Raw genomic sequence first — 24,499 nt, forward strand, 5'->3', positions numbered from 1 at the left:
ATAATGTTGTGTTTAAATAATTTTTTAAATAATGAAAGTATATTTCATTGTTTTATGTATTAAATATAAATATGTATTATTATTTATGTTATTATTTTATGAATGTTTATGTATTTGTAATTTATAGTATTTGTTAATTAAAAAAAATATATATTATAATTAATTAAATATATATTACATATTGTACGTTTAATTTTAATTAGATGTTTAACATTAAATATGTATTATTTAATCATTTTAAACATTCTAAAATATTTTTACATAAGTTTAAATTATATAAAAGTATTATTTACTGAATATTTCTTAATAATTAAAAAAAACGATATATTTACTTACGATATTTTTAACATCGATATTTTATTTTCGATATTTTTGTACTTACCATGTTGTAGATAGGGTGTCGATATACTTGCCTTCGATATTCCAACGTCGATATTTTGAGTGTCGATATCCTGTCTCTCGATATTCTGTCAGAGATTTATAGGCGATACATAATAAAACATACAACACACATATAAAACATTAAGAATTATCACAAAGCGCCCTAAAGCTCAAGGACAACATTACCTCTAAAATCAAATAAGACCATAAATCAGCCAAAAACCTCTTAGAATACCAAAAGAGTTGGGTTAAAAAGGGTCCACCATGCTGTCTAAGGTATCAAAGGCTAATAGAAATTGATTAATTAAAAACATTAAAACAGATAAATACAGACTACTCACATAGTGAGAAAACCACCTGTGTGGAGTGAGTTTCTAATGCAATTCCAACAAATGTCTCTCCCATCTTGAGTCAGGCACTTGACAACAACCTTCAGCAGCAACTTCAGCAGCACTTAAGGAAACAAATGCATAGCTCTCTTGCATCAAATGCAAGATCCCCTGGGTTACTGCCATATGTGTTGTTCTGAGACAACATGTGCCCATTCACCTCCCACAATAGCCAGTGGCTCATTGTACCTTCTCCCTGGGCTAATCAATGGCTGTCCTACTCAAAGGTCTTTCAAACACCCTGCAGAGTATAAACACTGACTTGGCAAAACAGTGCTTGAGAGGAATCATTTCTTCAAATTAAAATGTTAATTTGTATTGATGAAGCCTATGGCCTTATTAACCTTCATCTGTCTTTGATCAATGACTTTACCACTAAGGTTTTATCCCCATGTCTTCCTAAATATGATGTACTACTGTTAAAACATCAATTGTTTCAGGAACAGTGATTTTAACATCCCTAGGTCCTACATAAAAGAGGCTTTTTTCCTTAGTTAGTCATTTATTTGCGGTCTCTTACAGTATGAAGGAAAAGAAGCAAGCAAAGGGAACCCCTTCCAAGGACATGATCAAAATTAGTAATGGTACTAAAGGAGTAGATACCTGTGTCCTAAAGATGGGGATTGGAGTACCTGTCTGATACTTACTGGCCCTACGCAACGGCAGCAAACAAGTCCTTAGGCCTGATTCACAAAGGTAGCCTACACTTTTGAGTGATCTACTCTATTGAGTAAGTTTACTATTTTTTGGTTATTCACAAGCTTTGAGAGTAGATTGAAGCCAAAAGTGTACTAAGTTACCTGTCTCCACCAAATTGAAGGGCCTGTGTACTTTTCACAAACTGTATGGGTTATTCACAAAAGTAACTTACACTCTTGAGTAATTTACATGTGTAATTTACTCTTACGCCTTTGATTAACTATGAATTCAGATTTTGTGACTAGCTGAAAGCAGTAACCTACCCGCCCCACTTAATGGCCCCTGAGATCTAAGGCCAGTGCCAGGTGTGAGTAGGACGAGAGATAGAGTATAGAATTGCATACCACCCTAATCTGTCAACTTAAATGTTGCTCAGTAGTAGCACTAGAGAATCAACACAGATGAGAAAGCCTTAGTTATGAGAAAGTTTCTAATCCAGTTCAGAGGGAAGTCCAGCCTTAAGCATCTGACCAATAAGACATGTGTGTATCTGCCAATCACTATTCATCATTACTGATAAAAAATGTTTTAGAAGCCTTTTGCCAGCTATGTGAAGATTGTCCCTTGCTGGGAAGATGATCACGCCTTCAAAGAACAAAATAAAGGTGCGTAAACCTGAGCCACGGTTCACCTTATAGAAGAAACCATCAAATAAACTATTTTAAGGTACCTCTGTTGCAACATGCCAAGGGTCTAGCTATTTTTCAGCTCAATAGCCAACAAATTCATAGCCAGGCTGAACATTTATGGCCCTTCAAAGTTAGAAGAGGGCTGGTCCCCTGGAACACCCACCACTCACACTGCATGGACCATTATCAATGAGGATTACTGCCAAGAGGCAGCATTTATTACACAGGCACCATCGCAACTAGCTCATCAGCTAAAAAGGCTGCGGTAGATGCAAGAAAATGTGTCAAACATCCACTGGGCAACTGGTTCCGTGAGCACTACCTGCCCCAACCAATAGCGCACATTTTTCGAATACATCATTTTTAAAAGTAATTATTTAATGGTTTGAGCCTAGCATTCCCCTGAAAACCCATCAAAAAATATTGAGAGAAGAACATACAGCAATGCACCTTTTTACTCACAGGAAAGAGCCTTCAGCCAGGGACATACCTGCTTTATGAGAGCTTTGGTTGGTATACTGTAGATCAAGAGTGGCTCCAACATATATTAGGGATCTTTTATATACACATTTAAATCTTCTTATTTTTAATCTTCCCAGAGGACTCTTTGCCTCCTGTCCACAAATATGGTCCTCTTCTAAGAGATAATCACATGGAGTACCGAATACCAATCAATCGATTCCGCCTATAAGTGATATCTACCTTTGTATTCCATTCAATGTATGGGAATAAGATACACCTGGGTAGGCATCATACAGCTAAATAGGAGAGGGGAGGCCACAATATGAAGGCAAGAGTTAGCATAACATTATCCACCCAATTGCATATTAATTCTTGCAGTGGAATGGTAGGTATGATTAAATGTTTATTCTTTGTATTGGCCTATGTGTATTGACTGCCTTTCAGACTAATTGGCTTCATTTTCCAGTCAGATTATGAATGTAAAAATAAGCTAAATAAGCTATTGTGTCTGTTCGGCAATAAAGCAGTAGAAGATAAGGATTGCAAGAACTCTGTACCTGGGAGGAATTAATATTGAAAGAGGTTGATCAGAGAAGATGGATGTGGGAATAATCTGGCAAAAGTGTTGCAAATGCTGTAGGGAAGAAAAACCTGAAGTTAGAACCAACACAAGACTTTGATTTCCAGTATCAAAAATAGATGACTAAATATGGAGTGGAGAGATCTGATTAAAGTGAGTTTTTTCCTAGGATGGGCGGAACTCGCAGAGTTTCACTCCATGGAATTCCACAGAGTTACATAAAAACTCGGTGAGATTCCGCAGAGCTCTGCGAGCGGGCAGAATTTGGCACGTTGCACTGCTCGCACTGATTTTTAGCACCAGGAGCTTGTTCCATGCTGGAAAATCAACACGAACAGTCGCGACCGGGAGGCTTTCTAGGGCCTGAAAATCGTGCGAGGGGAAGCAACTTTTCACTCAAGCTCACCAGCTTAACATTGGCGAGCAACAGGAGAGTTAAAACTCCTCCACACAGCAGTTGGCAGAGTTTTCTCGTAACTGTGCACTCCAAGCAGAGCAGAATTTTTTGCCCAGCCCTAGTGTTTACAAGACAGTGTTCACCACAGGGAGTCACATCTTAGGGTCAAAGGGAGAAATCTAAGAACAGTGACACAGAACTTAATATAACAAAATAGTGACATTCGGAAGCCCTTTAGGCATGGATTTATAGACACTAAAAACTCAAGAATCTGTGCTTCTAAGGGCAATTGCAAGATACATGGGTTTTAGAGAATATTCGTCCTCACTGGTGAGGTGCAATTTAAGTACTTGGTGTAAGAGATTGCCAAAAAGATCCAGGGAATTATGGATTGACTCTAAGCAACCTACTCCTAGTGAATGAAGACTTGACCACAGATTAGGTCTGGATAGCAGCTGATAAATTACACCAAAGACTTCAAAAAGAGACACAAAGAGTAGTGAACATTATCTTGACTTCGGAAGTGTGCATGACATTTTGGAACTAAGCATCACACATATAGACTCATCAATATCCAATGTCTTAATCAACACATATCCCTGGGATCAGATGGCCAAACTCACCTCTAAGGCCTATATTACCAGTGGACCATTACTGGATTTGGTAATCATGGACCTTTGGGTTCTTCATGCTATACGAATCGCTCCATGCTACACTTCCCACTACACTGCATCCTTCATGCTGCACAACATCCTTCATGCTGCACAACATTCTCCAGCCCAAGCAGTGTTCTCCATACTGTACGGCGCTCTCCATGATACGCTGATTTCTCACGCCACAGGCATTCTCATGGCCGCTCTGTAAGATGGTGGGATACAAAACAGGGCGCTAAGAAGATTGTGCACCCTTTGTAGCAATGGAAAGGAAGCGGGAGGATGCCCAATGGTAAGAAAGTCCAATTCAATCTGGCTACTGTGCGGCTCATTACTCGGTCGTGGGGTTTGTGTCCGATTACTCCGCACAGAATGGCCAGGCTTATTTAAATCTTGAAGGCACTCAGGACCTGATTTACAAAGGGCCTCTGAACTTATGGCGGAAGCCTCGCAGTCATGGCGGGGGTCCTGGCCTCATTGTGGGTCCTCCATAGTGCAGTATCTCATTTTGAAGGTCCTGCTCCAAGTGCGGGCCCCCCGCCACAACTGTGTGCCCCCGCCACAACTGCGGGCCCCCCACCACAACTGTGGTCCCCCCGCCACGACTGCGGGCCCCCGCCATGACTGCGGGCCCCCCGCCACGACTTCAGCCCTCCACCACAAGTGCAGAGGCCCTTTGTGAACCAGGCCCTAAGTAATCAAGTATAAGGGACAATACTTGGGGTATATCTGCTGGTGGAGGCGCACTTAGTTCACATACCCCCTTCGTCAAGACGCAGGTAACCATCTTGTCATGAATCCTAGGGGGGCACCGGCAACGGGGTGAAGGTCAATCTAGGGGGTAAAAAGGGCCCTGCAAGACAAGTGGTAGTAATGAACAAAGTCAGCAAGAGGCCGGTCAAGTGGTAAGCACTTTACCAATGCCTTAAGTCAGTGAATGAGGGATAAGCATGGTCATTTTGGGGCAGGGCATAAGACATAACAGGGAAGTAAAGAGCAAGTTGAAGAGATGGCCCTGAGAGAGGTTATCAGGAGTGGAGAATTGGGTATTAGTCTATACATCAAATCCACAGGGAGAGGAGAATGGACTGCTAGGATCATGAACAAAAGGACAGGGAGAGATGCCCCTAGGAAAGTGAGATAATGTCACAAGGTACAATGTGGACTCTGCAGCTGCACCACCCTCATACCATTTCTTGGGGATTGTGAAAGTGGGAAGCGGAGGGACATGGCCTGAATGGGAAGAGCAGGGGGCATCTCCGAGAGGCAATATGACTTGTGGAGAAAAGGATGGAAGTTCAGATTGTGAGGGGGCAGCTGTGTAAATGAGGAGTTTTAGGGACGAGTTTTGAAAGTGCTATCCAAGGCTGATTGGTGGGGGACAAAAATAACACTATTTAGGAATCAATCAATCAATCAGGAGTTTGTTAAAGCGCGACTACTCGCCCGTAAGGGTCTCAAGGCGCTAGGGGTGGTGCAGGTTCCATTCCATCAAGGAGGGGGTCTGTCGAAGAGCCAGGTTTTGAGGTTTCTTGCGAAGATGGGGAGCGATGTTGTCTGTCTGAGGTGGAGCGGAAGGGCGTTCCATGCTTTGGCCGCAAGGAAGGAGAAGGAGCGGCCTCCCGATCTGGTCTTTCTGGTGCGGCGGACCACGGCGTAGGAAATCTGGGCTGATCGTAGGGTCCTTTGGGGTGCCTGGAATTTGAGTCGGCTGTTCAGGTATGCTGGTCCGGTGCCGTGGAGGGCCTTGTGTGCATGGGTGAGCATCTTAAAGGTGATTCTCGCCTCGACGGGGAGCCAGTGGAGTGGGCGCAGGTGCTGGGAGATGTGGCAGTGTTTTGGCAGGTTGAGGACCAGTCTTGCGGCGGCGTTCTGGATGTTCTGTAGCTTGCAGATGAGGTTTTTGTTTATTCCAGCGTAGAGAGTGTTGCCATAGTCGAGTCTGCTGGTGACCAGGGCGTGAGTGACTGTCTTTCGGTGTTCGAAGGGGATCCATTTGAAGGTCTTACGAAGGAGGCGGAGGGTGTGGAAGCAGGAAGATGAGACAGAGTTGATCTGGCGGTCCATTTTGAGCTCAGAGTCCAGGATGATTCCCAGGTTGCGTGCGTGGTCTGTGGGGGTTGGCGGGTTTCCGAGGGCGGTGGGCCACCAGGTGTCGCTCCAGCGTCGGGGTTTGGGCCCATGATGAGTACTTCTGTTTTGTTGGTGTTTAGTTGTAGGCAGCTGTTTTTCATCCATTTGGCGACGGCTTCCATGCCTTCTCGAAAGGTGCGTCTGGCGGTGTTGGGCTCGTTGGATAGGGAGAGGATGAGCTGGGTGTCGTCTGCATATGACACGATGTTGAGTCCGTAGGTTCTGACGATGGGGGCAAGTGGAGCCATGTAGACGTTGAAGAGCGTCGGGCTGAGGGAGGAGCCCTGGGGGACTCTGCAGGTGGTAGGTGTGGGGTCCGAGAGGAAAGGGGGGAGTCTGACCCGCTGCGTCCTGCCGGAGAGGAAGGAGCAGATCCAGTCGAGGGCCTTGTCCTGGATTCCTGCATTGTAGAGTCTGCGTATTAGGGTGCGGTGGGAGACTGTGTCGAACGCCGCTGATAGGTCGAGGAGGATGAGGGCTACTGTTTCTCCTTTGTCCAGTAAGGTGCGGATGTCGTCTGATGCGGCGCGGAGGGTGGTTTCCCTACTGTGGTTTTTTCTGAAGCCGGATTGGGAGGAGTCGAGGATGTTGTGTTCTTCAATGAATGTGGCGAGTTGGCTGTTGATGGCTTTCTCGATGACTTTCGCTGGGAACGGGAGCAGGGAGATGGGTCTGTAGTTTTTGAGGTCGGTGGGGTCCGCTGAGAGTTTCTTTAGGAGGGGGTTGACCTCGGCGTGTTTCCAGTCGTCGGGGAACAAGGCGGTCGCCAGGGAGCGGTTGATGGTTTGGCGGAGCATGGGTGCGATGGTGTTGGCGGCTCTGTTGAAGATGTGGTGGGGGCAGGGGTCCGTGGGGGCCCCTGAGTGGATTGACTTCATTGTCTTCAGTGTGTCTTCGGTGGTGAGGGCTGTCCAGTCATCAATCGCTGGTTTCCGGGTGTCAGGGGTGGTTGGTGAGGGTTCAGTGTGTTGGTTGTCTTCGTCGAAGTTGTCATAGATGCTCTTGATTTTGTGGTGGAAAAAGATGCTGAGTTTGTCGCAGAGGTCTTGTGAGGGAGGGATGTGGGTAGACTCGCTGGTGGGTTGGGCGAACTACTTGATGATGCTGAAGAGTTCCTTGCTGTTGTGTGCGTGGGTGGAGATTCTGTCTTCAATCGCTTTTTTCCTCGTTTCTCTAATGAGTTGATGGTGGGCGTTGGTGGCGGCTCTGAAGTTGTTGTGGGCTTCTGTGGATTTGGTGTTTCTCCAGGCCCTTTCGAGACGGCGGCATGTGCGCCTGGACTCTCGAAGTTCGGTGGTAAACAATCTGGCTTTCTTGGCACGGGTATTGTTGTTTTTCTTGAGGGGGGCTATGGTGTTGGTGTTGTCCGAGATCCATCTATGCAGGGTTCGGGCTGCGGTGTTGGGGTCGTCATTTTCCGCGATGGTTGGGGTGGAGTTGTTGAGTGAGGAGGTGAGTTGGTCATCAGTGATTTTGGTCCAGTTTCTTTGTGGAAGCAGGTGCTGGTGTCTGTGGATGGTGGGTGTTCTGAAGGTGAAGTGGACGCACCGATGGTCGGTCCATGGGAGTTCGGTGGTGTGGCTGAAGGTGATGGAGTTTCCTGTAGTGAAGAGGGGGTCGAGGGTGTGTCCTGCTGAGTGCGTGGGCTCGGTCACGATCTGGCAGAGTCCAATGTTGTGGAGGTTGTCCAGGAGGCATGTGGTGTTGGGGTCCAGTTGATTGTCGAGGTGGAAGTTGAGGTCTCCCAGCAGGGTGTAGTTGGTGGATGCGATGGCCTGCGGGGAGATAATGTCCGTGATGGAGTTGGCGAAGGGTCCGCGGGGTCCAGGGGGTCGGTAGATGAGGGTTCCTCGGAGGGCGGCGGTGGGGCTGGCCAGTATCTTGAAGTGAAGGTGTTCCATCAGTTCTGTGGACTCGTCAGGGAGTGTGCTCAGGCGGAGGCTGGATTTGTGGACGATGGCGATTCCTCCTCCTGGGTGGGTGGGGCGGTCCTTCCTGGAGATCTTGTATCCTTGGGGATGGCGATGGCGATGTCTGGTCCCGAGGTGGTGTTGGTCCAGGTTTCGGTGAAGAATGCTACGTCTGGGGTGGTGCTGTCGAGGAGGTCCCAGATTTCTGTGGCGTGTTTGTGAAGGGGGGTTTCTGGAAGCCTGGGCATAATTTCAATTACGCCGGAGTAATCAGAGTAATTTAGGTAATCTCTTGTTACTCATTGACGCGGAATTACTGAAAATAATGTGATTGTGCCTGCCCACATAATTTAGAGTAACTTGTGGGAAAATCCTACCCCAAGTGCAAACCTGGTGAGTGCAATGGTGTTTATGTTCTGTTGCATTTATCTCCATTTTCTAGGCACAAAATGCAAAATGTAGATGGGGTTCAATTTCCACTCAGAAACTATCTGTAAATGCAGAATTACTCTTCTCATGCAATTCCACATAATCTTGCGGAATATGGGGTTAATTCCACATGACTGTGCGTATACGGAATTAGACGCGTTATGCCCAGCGCTAGTTTTCTGATAGCTTTTTTAATTAATTGTAGAACCAAATTAGATTCAAGTTCGTTAAAAGGGTTTTAATTTTGTTGGGGTCCTGCGATGAACAAAATAAGTTGGGGTATACAGCTACACCTGTCCTCAGAGTGGGTGGACTCACCGGGAGAATGGAATGTCCAGGTGAGGAAATGACCAAGAAACTAGTAGGCTAGCTCTGGTCCAATGAGCAGCAAGCTTCCAATGAGCGGCAAGCTTCCAATGAGCGGCAAGCTTGCTGGAGGACTCTTAGGTCCAGATCAGGAAACGACTGTTAGGTGGGTAGGTAGCGCCGCTCTAGTGTGTGGACAGCCTGGCTGAGAACGGGTGGAACAAAAAGACCATTAGGTCAGGAGAAAGTAGGAAGTAATGACTAGGAGACCAGAGAGGGGACCAGGAGGTGCAGAGAATGTCAAAGTTCCTCAGACTGGAGATGATGGACGTACGAGAGAGTTTTGGGACCACACTCAGGGCCACAGGAATAATACGGTCCTGCGGCTGCGGCATTTTTTGCACAATTATATATTTGCCACATTTGCACTTATTTCGTAATCTGCTTCATAATCTGCAGATTTTAACAAAAGACTATTTTGTTTCTAGCTCAAGCGGATCAAAAGTTACTAAAATTGCAGCAACCTGTGTTGCCGCACAGTGGATGGCCCTGTGCAAGGTTTGACTGGCCGTCTTCCAGTTGCCTATCAAGGTGTCTGCATATTACACTGGTACTGAGGAGAATATCCCTTGCTCCAACACTGTTAGCTTGTGAAATAATGAAAACATTATCACAAATTGTGCCACATTAGGTTGCATGATTAGCTTTTTCTTTCCGCATAATTTAGTCAACCTGCTGCATATTTTGGTCTTACTTTACCACATAATTCCAGGCGTCTTGCCCAAACTTTCTCAAGACCTCTCATCTCGACTGCCTTTTCATCATATGACTACCATGATGTCCTCATTCAGGACTTGAGTTTCTTTTTCCCTCTCGCTTGTTTATCCAAAGTTTATTGACACATCTGTTTGTGCTGGCTTATTGTATGCTGCGCCTAAAAGCGGGGCACCGGCACTTTTGGCGCATGACAGATAATTAAGGATCATAAGACAATCACAGTTTTTTTCTCTATTGCAGGTGATAAGGATGAAACATGGCTTTTTTGACAGCCTGAGGAGGAGGCTGTTCGAAAGAGTCTCACATTGGAGGAAACAAAAGGGCATATTTAAAAGAGCTTATCGCCACCAGAAAGTCCATTTTTGTGACGTTTTGGTGGCGATAAGCCCTTTGCCTTATTCACTCAGCGTGACTTATTACTGCCTTGTGCATAAGGCCTCCTTTCATGCAGCATTTAGTGTGAAAGGGGCGGGCAATGGGTGTTGCGGTGGGCGTTCTGCTACAACACCTGTTGCTTTTTGACGCTGCCCCCTATTTACAAATGTAGTATAAATATGGGGCATAAGATCAGGCAAAACCTGGTCTGAACCTGGTGAAATGAGGAGAAATTATTAATTAATCCTCGTTTCTGCAGCACACATACGGGCACATGCATCATCGTCAATTGCATTCGCAAACGGTGCAAATCGCAATTTTCGGCCGTTATTGCGAATGCAATTGACAAAATTGGGATGCATCATGTTTTTCGCAATTTCAGAAATCGCAATCACGTTGCGATTTCTAAAAATGCGATTGCATTTAAGAAATCGCAATTTGAGATTTCTTAAATGCAATGCATGAACATTTTAAATTTGCGAATTCGCAAATAGGGAGAGGTAAATTACCATGAAGTTGACCTTCATGGTAATTTGCGAAAACTTTCAAAAATGCACAAAAGTGCATTTTTGAAAGTTTCATTTTACACACACACATGCCCTTGGGGCATGTGTGTTTGAAAAATGCACTTAAAGTTAAATTTCAGGGGTGCAGGGGGGGTCCTTTGGACCCCCCCGCACCCTTGAAATTGCATTTTCAATTTGCGATTCGCAAATTGCGAATTGAAAATTGAAAATGACTTCCCATTCATTCCTATGGGCCTCTAGGCCCATAGGAATCACTAGGAACGGATTCCTTATTTGCGATTCGCAAATTGTGAATCGCAATTAAGGAAATTTAACAAAAACCAAAAAAAAATGTGATTTCTTGGTGCATAGCCGTTTGCGATTTCTTAATTGCGATTCCTTAATTTTCGCAATTAAGAAATCGCAAACGGCAACAATGATGCATGTGGCCGATAGAAACACCAAATTGCAACTAGTGATTGTTCATATGCAGGAAGATGTCCCTTCCTGCACAAAAACAATCATTAAGAAATGACGAATGGCAACTTTTGTGAGTGCTGCACAATGCAACACACATAGGAGTTACAAATCGCCATTACTTATTGTTTATGTGCAGGATGGGACACCTTCCTGCACGCGAAGAATCATTCCCGGCAATGAAGGCACCCTTGCACCAGTGTACAAGGGTGCCCGTGTTGCCGCTAAGCAGCTACATTTAGAGCCAGTGCTAGGGGAAACGCAGAGATGCACCGCATTCTTGTAAATACAGCACATCCTTGCATTTAGAAATTGTCAGAGCGCTGCGTTAGCAATCTTGGCTGAACGCCGCGCTCCAACAGCTTCCTTGTAAATATGCCCCAAAATGTTGTCTCTTGTTGTCTTGGCTCTGAACACTGTGCCAATTCTGCTGCTAACAATTAACACACACACAGCACACCGTTCTGGCGCATGCACAGCCCAATAAACATAAATCAGAGACCTGTCAGAAGGGCAGGCCCGTCTGCTGACAACCAGGCAGAGGGAGGACTAAAGCTATTCTCGCCTTTAGATTACTTGACTCAGCTCATTGCTTTCAATTATTACATTCTGTTTTTTTGCAATATTCACGCACTAAGACAAAACCATTTAGCAGTATTTAGTATTACATTCACAGTACAGTCTCTGAAAGAAAAAAAACTCAGGGCCTGTTTTCCATAATTGAAGCTGCTTTCCTTGGTACTGAAATTGGTGTAAACCCTCTGACAATTGTTGAAAGTAGCAGAACAAAACAAGTAATGCTAAATACCTCCAGCTCTGTCACACAACAGTATACCTTAGAACATTCTAAATTGAATTTTCAGCAACAGATCCAAAGGTGAAGGTGAACCTCAGATAGGGTGACCAGATCTTGAGAACCAAAAACTGAGACGTTTTGCAAAAATAGAAGAAGGACTAACATTTTACATCAACGGTGCTGCACAAAATGACAACTTTTATCAACATAGTAACACAGAAGAGGGCACTAAGATAATGAATAAAATGTAACTTCTAAAACCAGCATCATATCTGTTAATTAAACTGGTTCCTTTTAACAGCTGCTAACTAGCACAGCTTTAGAACACCCAATAAGTGCTTCTCACTGGTTTTAGTCGGCCCTCTCTAAAAACCGCGACATGAGCCAAAATTGCTGTAATCTGCTGAGACCGCTGGTGAAAACCGGGGACTGTCAGGGCAAATCCATTACGCCTGGTCGCCCTAACTTCAAAGGTTACAACAGTTAGATCCCCCTCCCCAAGGAAATGTCCTTACAAGTACACAGGTGGTCAGAAACAAAATAGAGGGGCGGTGGTTCTAGGGTAAATGCAGAGGACATATAAAAACAGTAGTGCAAAATAAAATGGAGCCATGGATTGAGACAGATAATTCTACCTAGTGGGAGTTATAGATGGGGTAAAGTGCCCTTTTTGAGCATTATAAAAATACCATACATCACAAAGGAATTGCATGGTGGAATAGAATCCGAAGGCCACTTGTTTTATACACTCAAGCAACTCTGAGGTGACTTGCAATAGCCTGTTAACATTTGGACGAAGGTATTTTATTCCTTATAATGCCTGGTCACACCATCACCCGTCCCACAAACCATTAAAATGCTTGGCGTCTGTCTTTTTCATATGAAAAAGATAGTATAGTTGTAGAAATAAAGAATAAAAGTGAAATCTATAGTGCAAAGTTAAACAGATCAAAAACAGTGAGTACTTTGTTGCAAAATGATATTAGAATCAGACTAATATATATATATCAGATTTAAAAAGTGCTGAAGATCATAATGTGTAGATGCATACAAAGAAATGCTATCTTTCCCGTAATGACTTATGCAAAAAATAAACATGTCGCAATAAAGAATTCTTTTTTGCTGAACACTGTTCATTAAAAAAAACTAGATCCTAAGAAGGAAAAATAATGTATTGTTTTGATTGTTTAAACTGCAGCTGTCATTGTGCTTAGCAATCTGCTTTTCGCCTTGCCATCTGACTCAGGCATAACGTCACAATTTCTGTCCATAATTTTTCATGAACTCTAAAAATGAAGGTTAATACAGAGGTACGCATTCCCCTATTTAAACATTTCAGCCCATAACTTTCTGCGGTCGACCAGGTCAAAGTTCAAGTAAGGCCATCATGTGCAAGAGATAAATTGACCTTTTTCTGTCCAGCATATTTTTCTGTAGAGTTCAGTAACAGAAGGATGGCTAAAATGTCCACGTGAGCATCTTTTTCTGTAAACATGTGCACTGCCATGCAGCCATCTGTGATAGAGTGTTTTTTTCAGAATCCAATCTGTTTTTTTCAGGACAATATTTTTTTCTCCCAACTGTGTTTCAATGAGGGCCAGGTGAGATTTCAAAAATATTTTAACTGAGATCTCCTTTAGGGCAATCATCCTATAGTTTGTTTCCTTCTTGTGTCCAGTAACTCGCTCTCAAGATTATGGAATAGCTCCCTTTGTTATAATACTTTTAAAAGTTAGTTCCAGTAACAAGGCTAAGAGCCTGGGATTTTTGTTGTTGATGATGGTATTCTGTCTGGTTCTTGAAGTTTTCATGCATTTTAAAGGTCTCTCTATCTAAATGCTAGTTGATGAAGTAGGCCAATATTTGGCCATATTTACCCCCCCCACCCCACCACCACCACTTGACTGTACACCATGGAATCTTTTTGTACTTCCATCTGTCTTATTGCTTCATTTTCTGTTGAAGTTTAATTGAAGCTATGTAGTTTACTAATATAACTTATCCATGTTTTTCCTATGAAAGAAATGGTTCTTAAATGTTTTACAGCACCCATGGTCTTGCCTACTAAAACTCAAAAATAGTTCATATTCTTTAAGATTTAATGCCATCCCTGGTTTTAGTCAAAGTTGTTTCTTTTTCCTACATTTGTATTGCTTCACCCCTTTGCAAAGTCCTCCTGTATTTCTTAAGTACGCTCTTCCTTTCATCGCATCGTAGTTTAAATGTATCCCTGTGGTGCCTGTTTAAGTTTTCTTCCAGTCCACTGCCAGTGGTGGTGAAAGCCATAATAGAAGGTTGTAAAAACGAATGGAGGGAACAGTGAAAGGGTGGATTGATGGCAGGGTGAAAATATGATAGGAAGAATACATGGAAGAGTGAAAGGATGGATGGCAGAGTGAAATGATTGATAGATAAAAGAGTGAATGAATGGAGTGTTGGAAGAAGGGGAAGATGGGTGAAGGAATGAAGATAGGGAGAGTGAAAGGATGGATGGTGAAAGGATGGATGGATTTACCGATATATTGATGGGTGTATCGGTGAGAGAATGGATCCATATATGAAAGGTCGATCGGACGGCTGGGTGGAAGAAACTATTGTTGGATGGGTTCGTGAAAAGTTGAGTGAATGGAAAGGTGAAAAGAAGGACTGATGGATGAAGAATAAGAAACAAATAGATGGAAGGATGAAACATGGTTGTCTAGGTGGATGAAAATATGATGAAAGGAATATGATGAAAGGAACTGTTCAAGAGGGTCAGGTTTGCTCACTTTACGTGTTCTGTGTGAATAAAGGTATGGGTAAAGTGGAGGGGTATTTTAATTTCCTGGCTGCTCCCTTCACCATTACCCAATTACCACAATATGTTTATCTATCAGTACACATGTTCGTTAGAGCCTTTATCTCTTCTGTGTCAGAGGGGTTGATGACAAAAATTACACAGACCCATTGACTGTACACCTGCTGTGTTTTGTTGAAGGTATCCATTATTCCTTCATTGTTTGCAAATGGTCCAATTCCGCAGATGACATCATATTTTGATATCAAAGCTGATCACCATTTTATTTGCACTGTGAGCCCTGCCACAAACGTCACTGTCTTGTGTATCGATTATATACAAGAAAGAATAGAATATTATAATTATTTAGTCAATCAAGGAGGTCTTGCTCTCAGTATCAAATGTGTGTATTGCTGGTTGGTCACTATTAGTCTACTATTGAGGTCTATGAGGTTAAATGCTTTTACAATGTCAGCCAAATTGTGTGTAATGTGTCTCTGTTGCCGCGTGACCTGAAGCCAGGTTGGTGGCCGTGCAGGAAATGGTTGGTGTTGATGTGATTGAGGAGTTGAATGTAGACTACTGTTTCAGTGATCTTGCCAATGGAAGGTAGGTGGCCAGTTAGTTGGCGCGGTCGTCGGGGTTTAGTGGACGTCATCAGGAGTGGAAGGATAAGGCATGTCTTGAGAGCTTTTGGGAGGATGTCTTGAGTGAGGGGCGGTGCACAACGGTGAGTGGGGGGTGATAGAACTTCCCCAGACACACCTCTGCCTGTGACATAATAGGGCAAAGTGACCAAGCTGCCTCACTCCTATAGTTTCACAGTTGAAAGTGACTGTCAGTACTAGAGTGGGGTTTGGGTAACATAACTACTCTACAAATGGCTTATGATATATATGTTGTGTAGTACGACGTGGATAAACAGGCACATGCATCAAAGGATTTTGCGATCGCAAACGGTGCGAATCGCAAAAATCGCCCGTTTTCGACCGCAAAATCTGCTTTTGGAATGCATGAAGGGTGAAGGCCGTCGCAATTTGAGGATTCGCAAATATTTGCGAATTCTCAAATTGCAATTGCATTTAAGGAATCGCATTTTGCGCTTCCTTAAATGCAATGCATGAAACTTTAAAAAGTGCTAATTCGCAATTAGGGGGAGCAAATTACCATGAGGTTGAACCTCATGGTAATTTGCGAAAACTTTGAAAAATGCACTTTTGTGCATTTTTCAAAGTTTCATGTTGTGCACACACATGCCCTAAGGGCATGTGTGTGCACAACATTTGTGCACAGATTGATTTCAGGGGTGCAACAGGGTGTCCTTTGCACACCCCTGCACCCTTGAAATCGCATTCTCAATCTGCGATTCGCTAATTGCTAACAGCAAATTGAGAATGTCTTCCCATTCATTCCTATGGGCCTCTAGGCCCATAGGAATGAACGGGGAGGTATTCCTTAATTGCAATTCGCAATTTGCGAGTCGCAATTAAGGAATTTTAAGAAATCACAAATTTTTCAGCAATTTCTTCATGCATAGGCTTTTGCGATTTCTTAATTGCGATTCCTTAAAAATCGCAATTAAGAAATCGCAAAAGCCAACAATGATGCATGTGCCTGAAAGAGTGAGAAAGGAAGGAAGGACAGGAATGGAAGGAAAAAGAATGTAAGGTTAACATGCTTAGTCATCTGTGTTTTGGAGAAGCCTGGTTGCACTTTAATTGCTATTTGCACATGTTTTTCTAAAGACCCAATAGTGTATGTTTATGGAACAGAACAGGGGTTCTAAATCTGGTTTCACCATTAATATCGCACTTTGCACGTTGAGGAAGCACGCTTAGTAATCGATATTTTTGAGTAGTATGTTTGCATTTTAATTGACGATTGCGCATGTTTCTACAAAGATTGTAATTGCGTTTGCTTCTGGAGTAGAACAGATGTTACAAACCAGACTCTACCGATAATACCGCACTTTGGCACTTTGAAAAAGGATTGCCCTTCGTACTGTCCTAATCCAATAATGAGAATTTTTATATACATCATGGCTAGTCGATTTGGATCCGATTGAAATGAATTGGAATAGGTTCTCTTTTCTCTTTCTTTGTCTCTTTTTAAAGTACTGCGCAATGTATTTATTTTTTCTTTCTGCTCAATAAACATGTTATAAAAATAAAAGACATTAATAAATGACATGATATAATAGCTGACGTGTTTTTACATTGAAGGGGATCTGCATCAGGCTTCTGAAGGGGCTCTTTTCAGGATTGCTAAGTTCCGTTGGCTTCTGAATTTAGATGGACACATACCGTCCCTAACCCCTACATTGCAAAAATGCTGGGCACGCCCAATGATCTTTGGTCGTAGGGTTCATAGTGAGAAGACTTGCCCATTGTTACCTGGCTGGGGGTTACTTTGGGGGTTGCTCGGATTGGTGCTTACATAAAGTGAGGTAGAAACCTTAGAGCACCACCCAGTGGTGATACCAAATAACTGCAAAATGCCTTAAAAGATCCATTTTTTAATAGAGACCCCTCCAGAGGCAAAATAGCTTTCTGACTGTAGTGCAGAAAATGATTGCATGCTTCTAACCAACCCTTGTTTGAAACTACAGTTTGCAAGTGTGCTCCATGTTCTCAACCCATCACACCAAACTTTAGAGTGAGCTGTGCGAGACACCCCAAGGGGAGAGGGGGTGGGGAGTGGTAGGTAGGATTTAAAATGGCTGACCAAGTAGTGTCAGACACCTCAGGAAGCAACTTACTTATTAAATGGCACTACACTGGCACACTACTTATCATCTGCTCAAACTATGCGGTACCACACAACACGTCTGCAAAGCATTTCTCGCCTGGAAACACCCACTACAAATGTTGACGTCTCTGGAAGTACCCTAGCCCACAATCAGAGCTGCTCTGCAGACCAACGCTCCCTGACACAAAATATTGTACATACGATATCTCGAGTTTGAGACATTCCTGTTGAAATAAGTCTACTCTGGGAGGGGGCCCACTGCTTCTTGACGGTAAGCCTGTGCAAAATCTAGAGGTGGGCTATCCACTGAAGGCTTGAGCCCGGCTTGAGCCAGATTACTGGCTCCGGCTCAGCTAGAGGTCTTCTTGGGCCGCTAACACCAACACAAGCCTTGCTTTCATGTGGTTTCTGTCTGGCACCATGATCCAACATCGTCCATTGAGAACTGAAGATAAAGCACTAAAAGGTGCGGAATGTGTCACAAGAAAACCAGTGGCCCTAGGCAAATATTTAAACATCCTATTTGTTTATCACCACATATGAGAGAAACTTCAGGTATGTGAGTTCAGGATGTGCGCTGATCAAAAATCACTTGTGTTTCATTTAATAGGCTACAATGTTACTCCATTTATAATAAGAACCTGGCACACTTTTAGGGGTATACATGATAACTGTCTTGCCTCTTTGGTTACCAATGCCATTGTAGCTTGTGCGGGGGAGCGGTGGAGCGGGCAGTAATGTTACCAAGTACATGTCTAAAAGCTACCCTTTCTATAAATGCTTCTCAATGCAGTGATATCAACTGATGTTCCAAGGTGAAACTTCTCCATGTGCACTTTTGGCCTAGCTAGACCCTTGGCTTGCCCATCTCTAGCAAAATTAACAACCAAAATGTAAGGTATTCGATTGTATTACAGTAAAAGCAGTGGTGGCTGGTAATTCAAGCAGGGTGGGGGGGATGGGCCAGCCACACATGAGGACACATATACTCACCCATCTACATTCACACCCCCATTCATCCATAAACATGCCCATATGCACCTACTATTCAAAAGCACACAGGCAAACACACACGCGCCCATGTACAGCTTGCCCTAAAAATACATATACATTAATACATACACACACAGATACAACATACATAAATAAAAACGTAACACCTGCTGCCATAACCTCGGGTGGCAAACCTTCAAGGCTCCTAGAGGATAGGAACTTCCATGGCCTCCTCTCCAGCCAATGAGAGGAGGCCGCAGTTCCTTATTCGTCACAGAGTCGGATGGAGTCAGTGAGCCTGCTGATCCCACTCCACTCCATGACAACATGTCACGGATTTACACTCGGCCCTGGGCACTTCAGGGCTTAAAACTGAAGCACTAAAGTTCAAAGTGATATGTGACAGTCGCCCTCATCGTGAGGGTGAGGACCACCAGGTGCTTTGCCAGGCTGAGGAGGTCACGCCCACAGAGCTGTGACATCTTTAGCCCAGCAACGTTTGGCTCAGATATGCAGGCATTTAGTGCATGTATAGCTCCTGGCTGCCTGACCTGAACATAAAGGCTGACTTTTGCTTAGCCTGAGAGACATTATTCATGCATGCTAAAAGGTGAGGGGGGGGGCGTGGCCCCTCCACCCTTAAGGGCGGGCCACTGCTGCAGGAAAGCGTGCCCTGTGAAGACCCTAGGACTGGTACGTGAAGCTGAGCGGTGAACACAATGGTGTGGTGAGATGTCTACACGTCAGCTTGTTTGTTTTCCTCTGCAGGTAAATATGTTCAGAAAACCAGCCAAAGCTTTCCTTTCAGCAAATATCAATAAAACATCTTGTCCATGATTCGCTTTAAGGTTAGTTAGCGCTGTGGGCAGTGAGTGGCAGGGGCTGCTATCGATTGCACCAGCAAGTCTGAACATTTCAGACAAAGGAGACAATTTACCACTAACATCAAAAACGAGAGATGTGTCCAGCTGCATCATCTGCTCGTAGAAAGACACAGCCCTAAGGACAACCTGGGAAGCATATCTAACAGGACCCTGATTCTAGCTGACAAGAGAGAGTCCACTTAACAAAGCATCCTGATTCTATCTGAGAAGAGAGCTATCACCTAACAAAGCATCCTGATTCTATCTGAGAAGAGAGCTATCACCTAACAAAACGTCCTGATTCTATCTGAGAAGAGAGCTATCACCTAACGAAGCATCCTGATTCTATCGGAGAAGAGAGCTATCACCTAACAAAACATCCTGATTCTATCGGAGAAGAGAGCTATCACCTAACAAAACATCCTGATTCTATCGGAGAAGAGAGCTATCACCTAACAAAGCATCGTGATTCTATCTGAGAAGAGAGCTATCACCTAACAAAGCATCCTGATTCTATCAGAGAAGAGAGCTATCACCTAACAAAACATCCTGATTCTATCTGAGAAGAGAGCTATCACCTAACAAAACATCCTGATTCTATCTGAGAAGAGAGCTATCACCTAACAAAACATCCTGATTCTATCGGAGAAGAGAGCTATCACCTGACAAAGCATACTGATTCTATCGGAGAAGAGAGCTATCACCTAACAAAACATCTTAACAAAGCATCCTGATTCTATCTGAGAAGAGAGCTATCACCTAACAAAGCATCCTGATTCTATCGGAGAAGAGAGCTATCACCTAACAAAACATCCTGATTCTATCGGAGAAGAGAGCTATCACCTAACAAAACATCCTGATTCTATCGGAGAAGAGAGCTATCACCTAACAAAGCATCGTGATTCTATCTGAGAAGAGAGCTATCACCTAACAAAACATCCTGATTCTATCGGATAAGAGAGCTATCACCTAACAAAACATCCTGATTCTATCTGAGAAGAGAGCTATCACCTAACAAAACATCCTGATTCTATCGGAGAAGAGAGCTATCACCTAACAAAGCATCCTGATTCTATCGGAGAAGAGAGCTATCACCTAACAAAACATCCTGATTCTATCTGAGAAGAGAGCTATCACCTAACAAAACATCCTGATTCTATCTGAGAAGAGAGCTATCACCTAACAAAACATCCTGATTCTATCTGAGAAGAGAGCTATCACCTAACAAAACATCCTGATTCTATCGGAGAAGAGAGCTATCACCTAACAAAGCATCGTGATTCGATCTGAGAAGAGAGCTATCACCTAACAAAGCATCCTGATTCTATCTGAAAAAGAGAGCTATCACCTAACAAAACATCCTGATTCTATCGGAGAAGAGAGCTATCACCTAACAAAGCATCGTGATTCGATCTGAGAAGAGAGCTATCACCTAACAAAGCATCCTGATTCTATCTGAAAAAGAGAGCTATCACCTAACAAAGCATCCTGATTCTATCGGAGAAGAGAGCTATCACCTAACAAAGCATCGTGATTCGATCTGAGAAGAGAGCTATCACCTAACAAAGCATCCTGATTCTATCTGAAAAAGAGAGCTATCACCTAACAAAGCATCCTGATTCTATCGGAGAAGAGAGCTATCACCTAACAAAGCATCCTGATTCTGTGGGAGAAGAGAGCTATCACCTAACAAAGCATCGTAATTCGATCTGAGAAGAGAGCTATCACCTAACAAAACATCCTGATTCTATCTGAGAAGAGAGCTATCACCTAACAAAACATCCTGATTCTATCGGAGAAGAGAGCTATCACCTAACAAAGCATCCTGATTCTATCGGAGAAGAGAGCTATCACCTAACAAAACATCCTGATTCTATCTGAGAAGAGAGCTATCACCTAACAAAACATCCTGATTCTATCTGAGAAGAGAGCTATCACCTAACAAAACATCCTGATTCTATCTGAGAAGAGAGCTATCACCTAACAAAACATCCTGATTCTATCGGAGAAGAGAGCTATCACCTAACAAAGCATCGTGATTCGATCTGAGAAGAGAGCTATCACCTAACAAAGCATCCTGATTCTATCTGAAAAAGAGAGCTATCACCTAACAAAACATCCTGATTCTATCGGAGAAGAGAGCTATCACCTAACAAAGCATCGTGATTCGATCTGAGAAGAGAGCTATCACCTAACAAAGCATCCTGATTCTATCTGAAAAAGAGAGCTATCACCTAACAAAGCATCCTGATTCTATCGGAGAAGAGAGCTATCACCTAACAAAGCATCCTGATTCTGTGGGAGAAGAGAGCTATCACCTAACAAAGCATCCTGATTCTACCTGAGAAGAGAGCTATCACCTAACAAAGCATCCTGATTCTATCTGAGAAGAGAGCTATCACCTAACAAAACATCCTGATTCTATCTAAGAGGGCTGCTGCCTAACACAGCGTCCTGATTCTGTCTGAGATGAGATCTGCCACCTAACACAGCATGCAGACTCTATCTCAGAAGACTGCTGCCACCTAACACCGTGTCCTGATTCCATCTATGAGTGTTGCTGCCTCACACAGCTTCCACATTCTGTCGAAGAAGAAAGGCACTTAACAAAGCATCCTTATTCTATCCAAGAAGAGAGCTGCTCCCTAACACGGCATCCTGGTTCTATCTTAGAAGAAAGCTATCACCTAACAAAGCATCCCTTTGCTATAGGAGAAGAGAGCTAACGCTTAACATGTCAACATTTTGTCTTAGACTAGAGCTGCCTCCTAACACAGAATCCTCATTCTATCTGAGAAGAGAGCTGCTGCCTAACAGAGCGTCCTGATTCTGTCTAAGAGGAGAGCTACCGTCTAATCCAGCACCCTGGTTCATCTTGGCTCACAGAGGAGGGAAGGTGCTGCTGAGCACAAACTTCTGATCCTTCCTGAGAAAAGGAGTTCCCCAACACAGGCTCCTGATTCTATCCGAGAAGGATTGTGCTGTCAGACATACTTACTATTTTAATATTTCTCATTTTATTTGAGAAGATGGGCACCTCCTGACAATATCCTAAGTCTATCTGAAAAGTGAGGTAACAAAGAGGAAAGATGCCCCCTAACACTAGGTCCTGAGTCTATCAGAAAGGTGATTTATCTTCTGATATAGCTTCCTAAATCTGTAGAGGAGAGATGTACAACTGAACAAAGCCCCTGGTTCTTTCTTGGTAATGTGCTACCACCAAACGCATTATTCTGATTCTGTATGAAAAGTGACATAACCCAGAATGCAATATCCCAAGTCTGTCTGAGGAGAGAGGCAGAGGAGAGGTGCCATTGACACAGCATTCTTACTGTCTAGGAGAACAGAGGAAAGACTTAACTATTCTGGTTGTGGGCCCGATCAAGAGTTTGTTGGTCTCGCAGTGGGGCGCGGCCCGCTGCGAGACCGCCAAAACCATAGTCTGATTGCTCGCCAATTCCGAGTTTAATCCGGGGTGGGTGGTCCTGCTGCGGCGGTCCCACGGCGGTGTCTTTCGAAGGCTCAAAGGAGAGCCATAGAATTTCGTAGCGCACCATGCGTCGCAAAATGCGATGCAGCGCGCGCTATGAAATTCGTTTTATTTTTTAAATTGTTAACTTACCTGCAACTATCCATATTCCGTTGTTTACCACTGTCCACCCTGTCCCTCCCCCGCACCGCCTCCCTGCCCCACCGAACTCCCTCCAGGGGCCGCGGCTGATAGAAAGTCAGCGCCGTGGGGGCTCCTTAGAGCATTCCTGGACAGGGAGAAATGCACCATGTTGTTCATTTCATCCTGTGCAGGAACTGGGGGTGCAAATATGCAGGGGGGCACAACATGTGCCCTTCTGCATGCACCCCCTGCACAGAGGTACAAGGGGGTCCTGTAAGGGCCCCCTTATTTGCCTCACTGTCACGCTTTTCATGGCGGGCTCACCGCCGTGGATAGGGTCGTAGTGAGGCAACTCAAAATATGCTCAGCGGCGCCACATCGAGACCGCCAACATATTGCAGCCTCAAACCGATGCTGCAGCCGGTCCTGTGGCGGTCCCTCCACCGCACTCGAAATACGGTGGTCGGACCGCCAGTGCAGCAGTGTGCGGATTGCCACCAAGGGTTTGAACTCGCAATCTTGCCCAAGTCTGAAATGGGAAGTAAAAGAAATGTACCATCTTGAGACAAACAAAGAAAAGAGACTTTAGCTGTTTATTCTACACAGATACAGAAGGTCTAAACAGAGTGATGTGACTCTGTCTGGGAAGAAAGCTCTTACTACACCGGAACCAATGACAACCTTCCACTGCTTCCCTAATCTGTTACACATGCTAACACCTAAGAGTCCTTGACCAACAGAGAATAACTCGCTAGAGGGGAGGTGAGAGACAACTGCCAGCCCCTCTTTTCCCTGAAAAGGACATATATCTTTTTGGGATTCAGGGGATCAACTCGATGTGAACTCAGTTATATCCAGGAAAACACCACAGAAGTCCCAGGATATCAGCTCCACTGGAGGAAGAAAATGTATATGGATCTTTGGCTTAGAGATATCAGCCCACTGCACTGCTACCGCCGCGTGGAAAATTGACTGAGCAGATTGTAGCCAAACTACCCAAACATTTAGAAGACTCCGACTGATTTTGACTTCCACCCTGGCCGAGGCAGAGGTGTGGCGCAGAGGCCAGGGCAGCTGACTCCGGAGTACGGGGCTCACAGTTCGATACCCGGCGCCGGCGGCTGCTCAACTCAGCACCATGTGACTCTGGGCAATAACTTGCTTAACCCCTCCCATACCCATGACAAGCTCAGCTCGTCATGAGCAACGGTGCTCCTGACGAGGTGAGCTCGTCATGGCCCATGGAACGCTCGCACGCTGGGCTAATTCCCCTGCTGTGCTGAGCATTCCATTAAACGGGCATGGTCGTGATAAGCTCAGCTCGTCATTAGCACTGGAGCACCGTGGCTCATGACGAGCTGAGCTCGTCATGAGCATGGGGGGCGTTGTGCCAGCCCCCCGCACCCCAGCACAGCAGGGGAATAGCCCCAGCAGCCAAGGGGATAATCTTCCTAATGGCCCCTATCGCCTTGTGACCTTTAGGGGCAATTAGTTCACGATTTGCAAATACCGGGGTGTCGAAGACCACTGAAAACAAGCACTGGCGTTGCCAATAGGTCTCGCAGTAGGAAAGTTGGAGCTATTGGTTTTGTAAATGACATTTTATA

This window comes from Lissotriton vulgaris, chromosome 10 (genome assembly GCF_964263255.1).
Source record: "Lissotriton vulgaris chromosome 10, aLisVul1.2, whole genome shotgun sequence".
NCBI lineage: Eukaryota > Metazoa > Chordata > Amphibia > Caudata > Salamandridae > Lissotriton > Lissotriton vulgaris.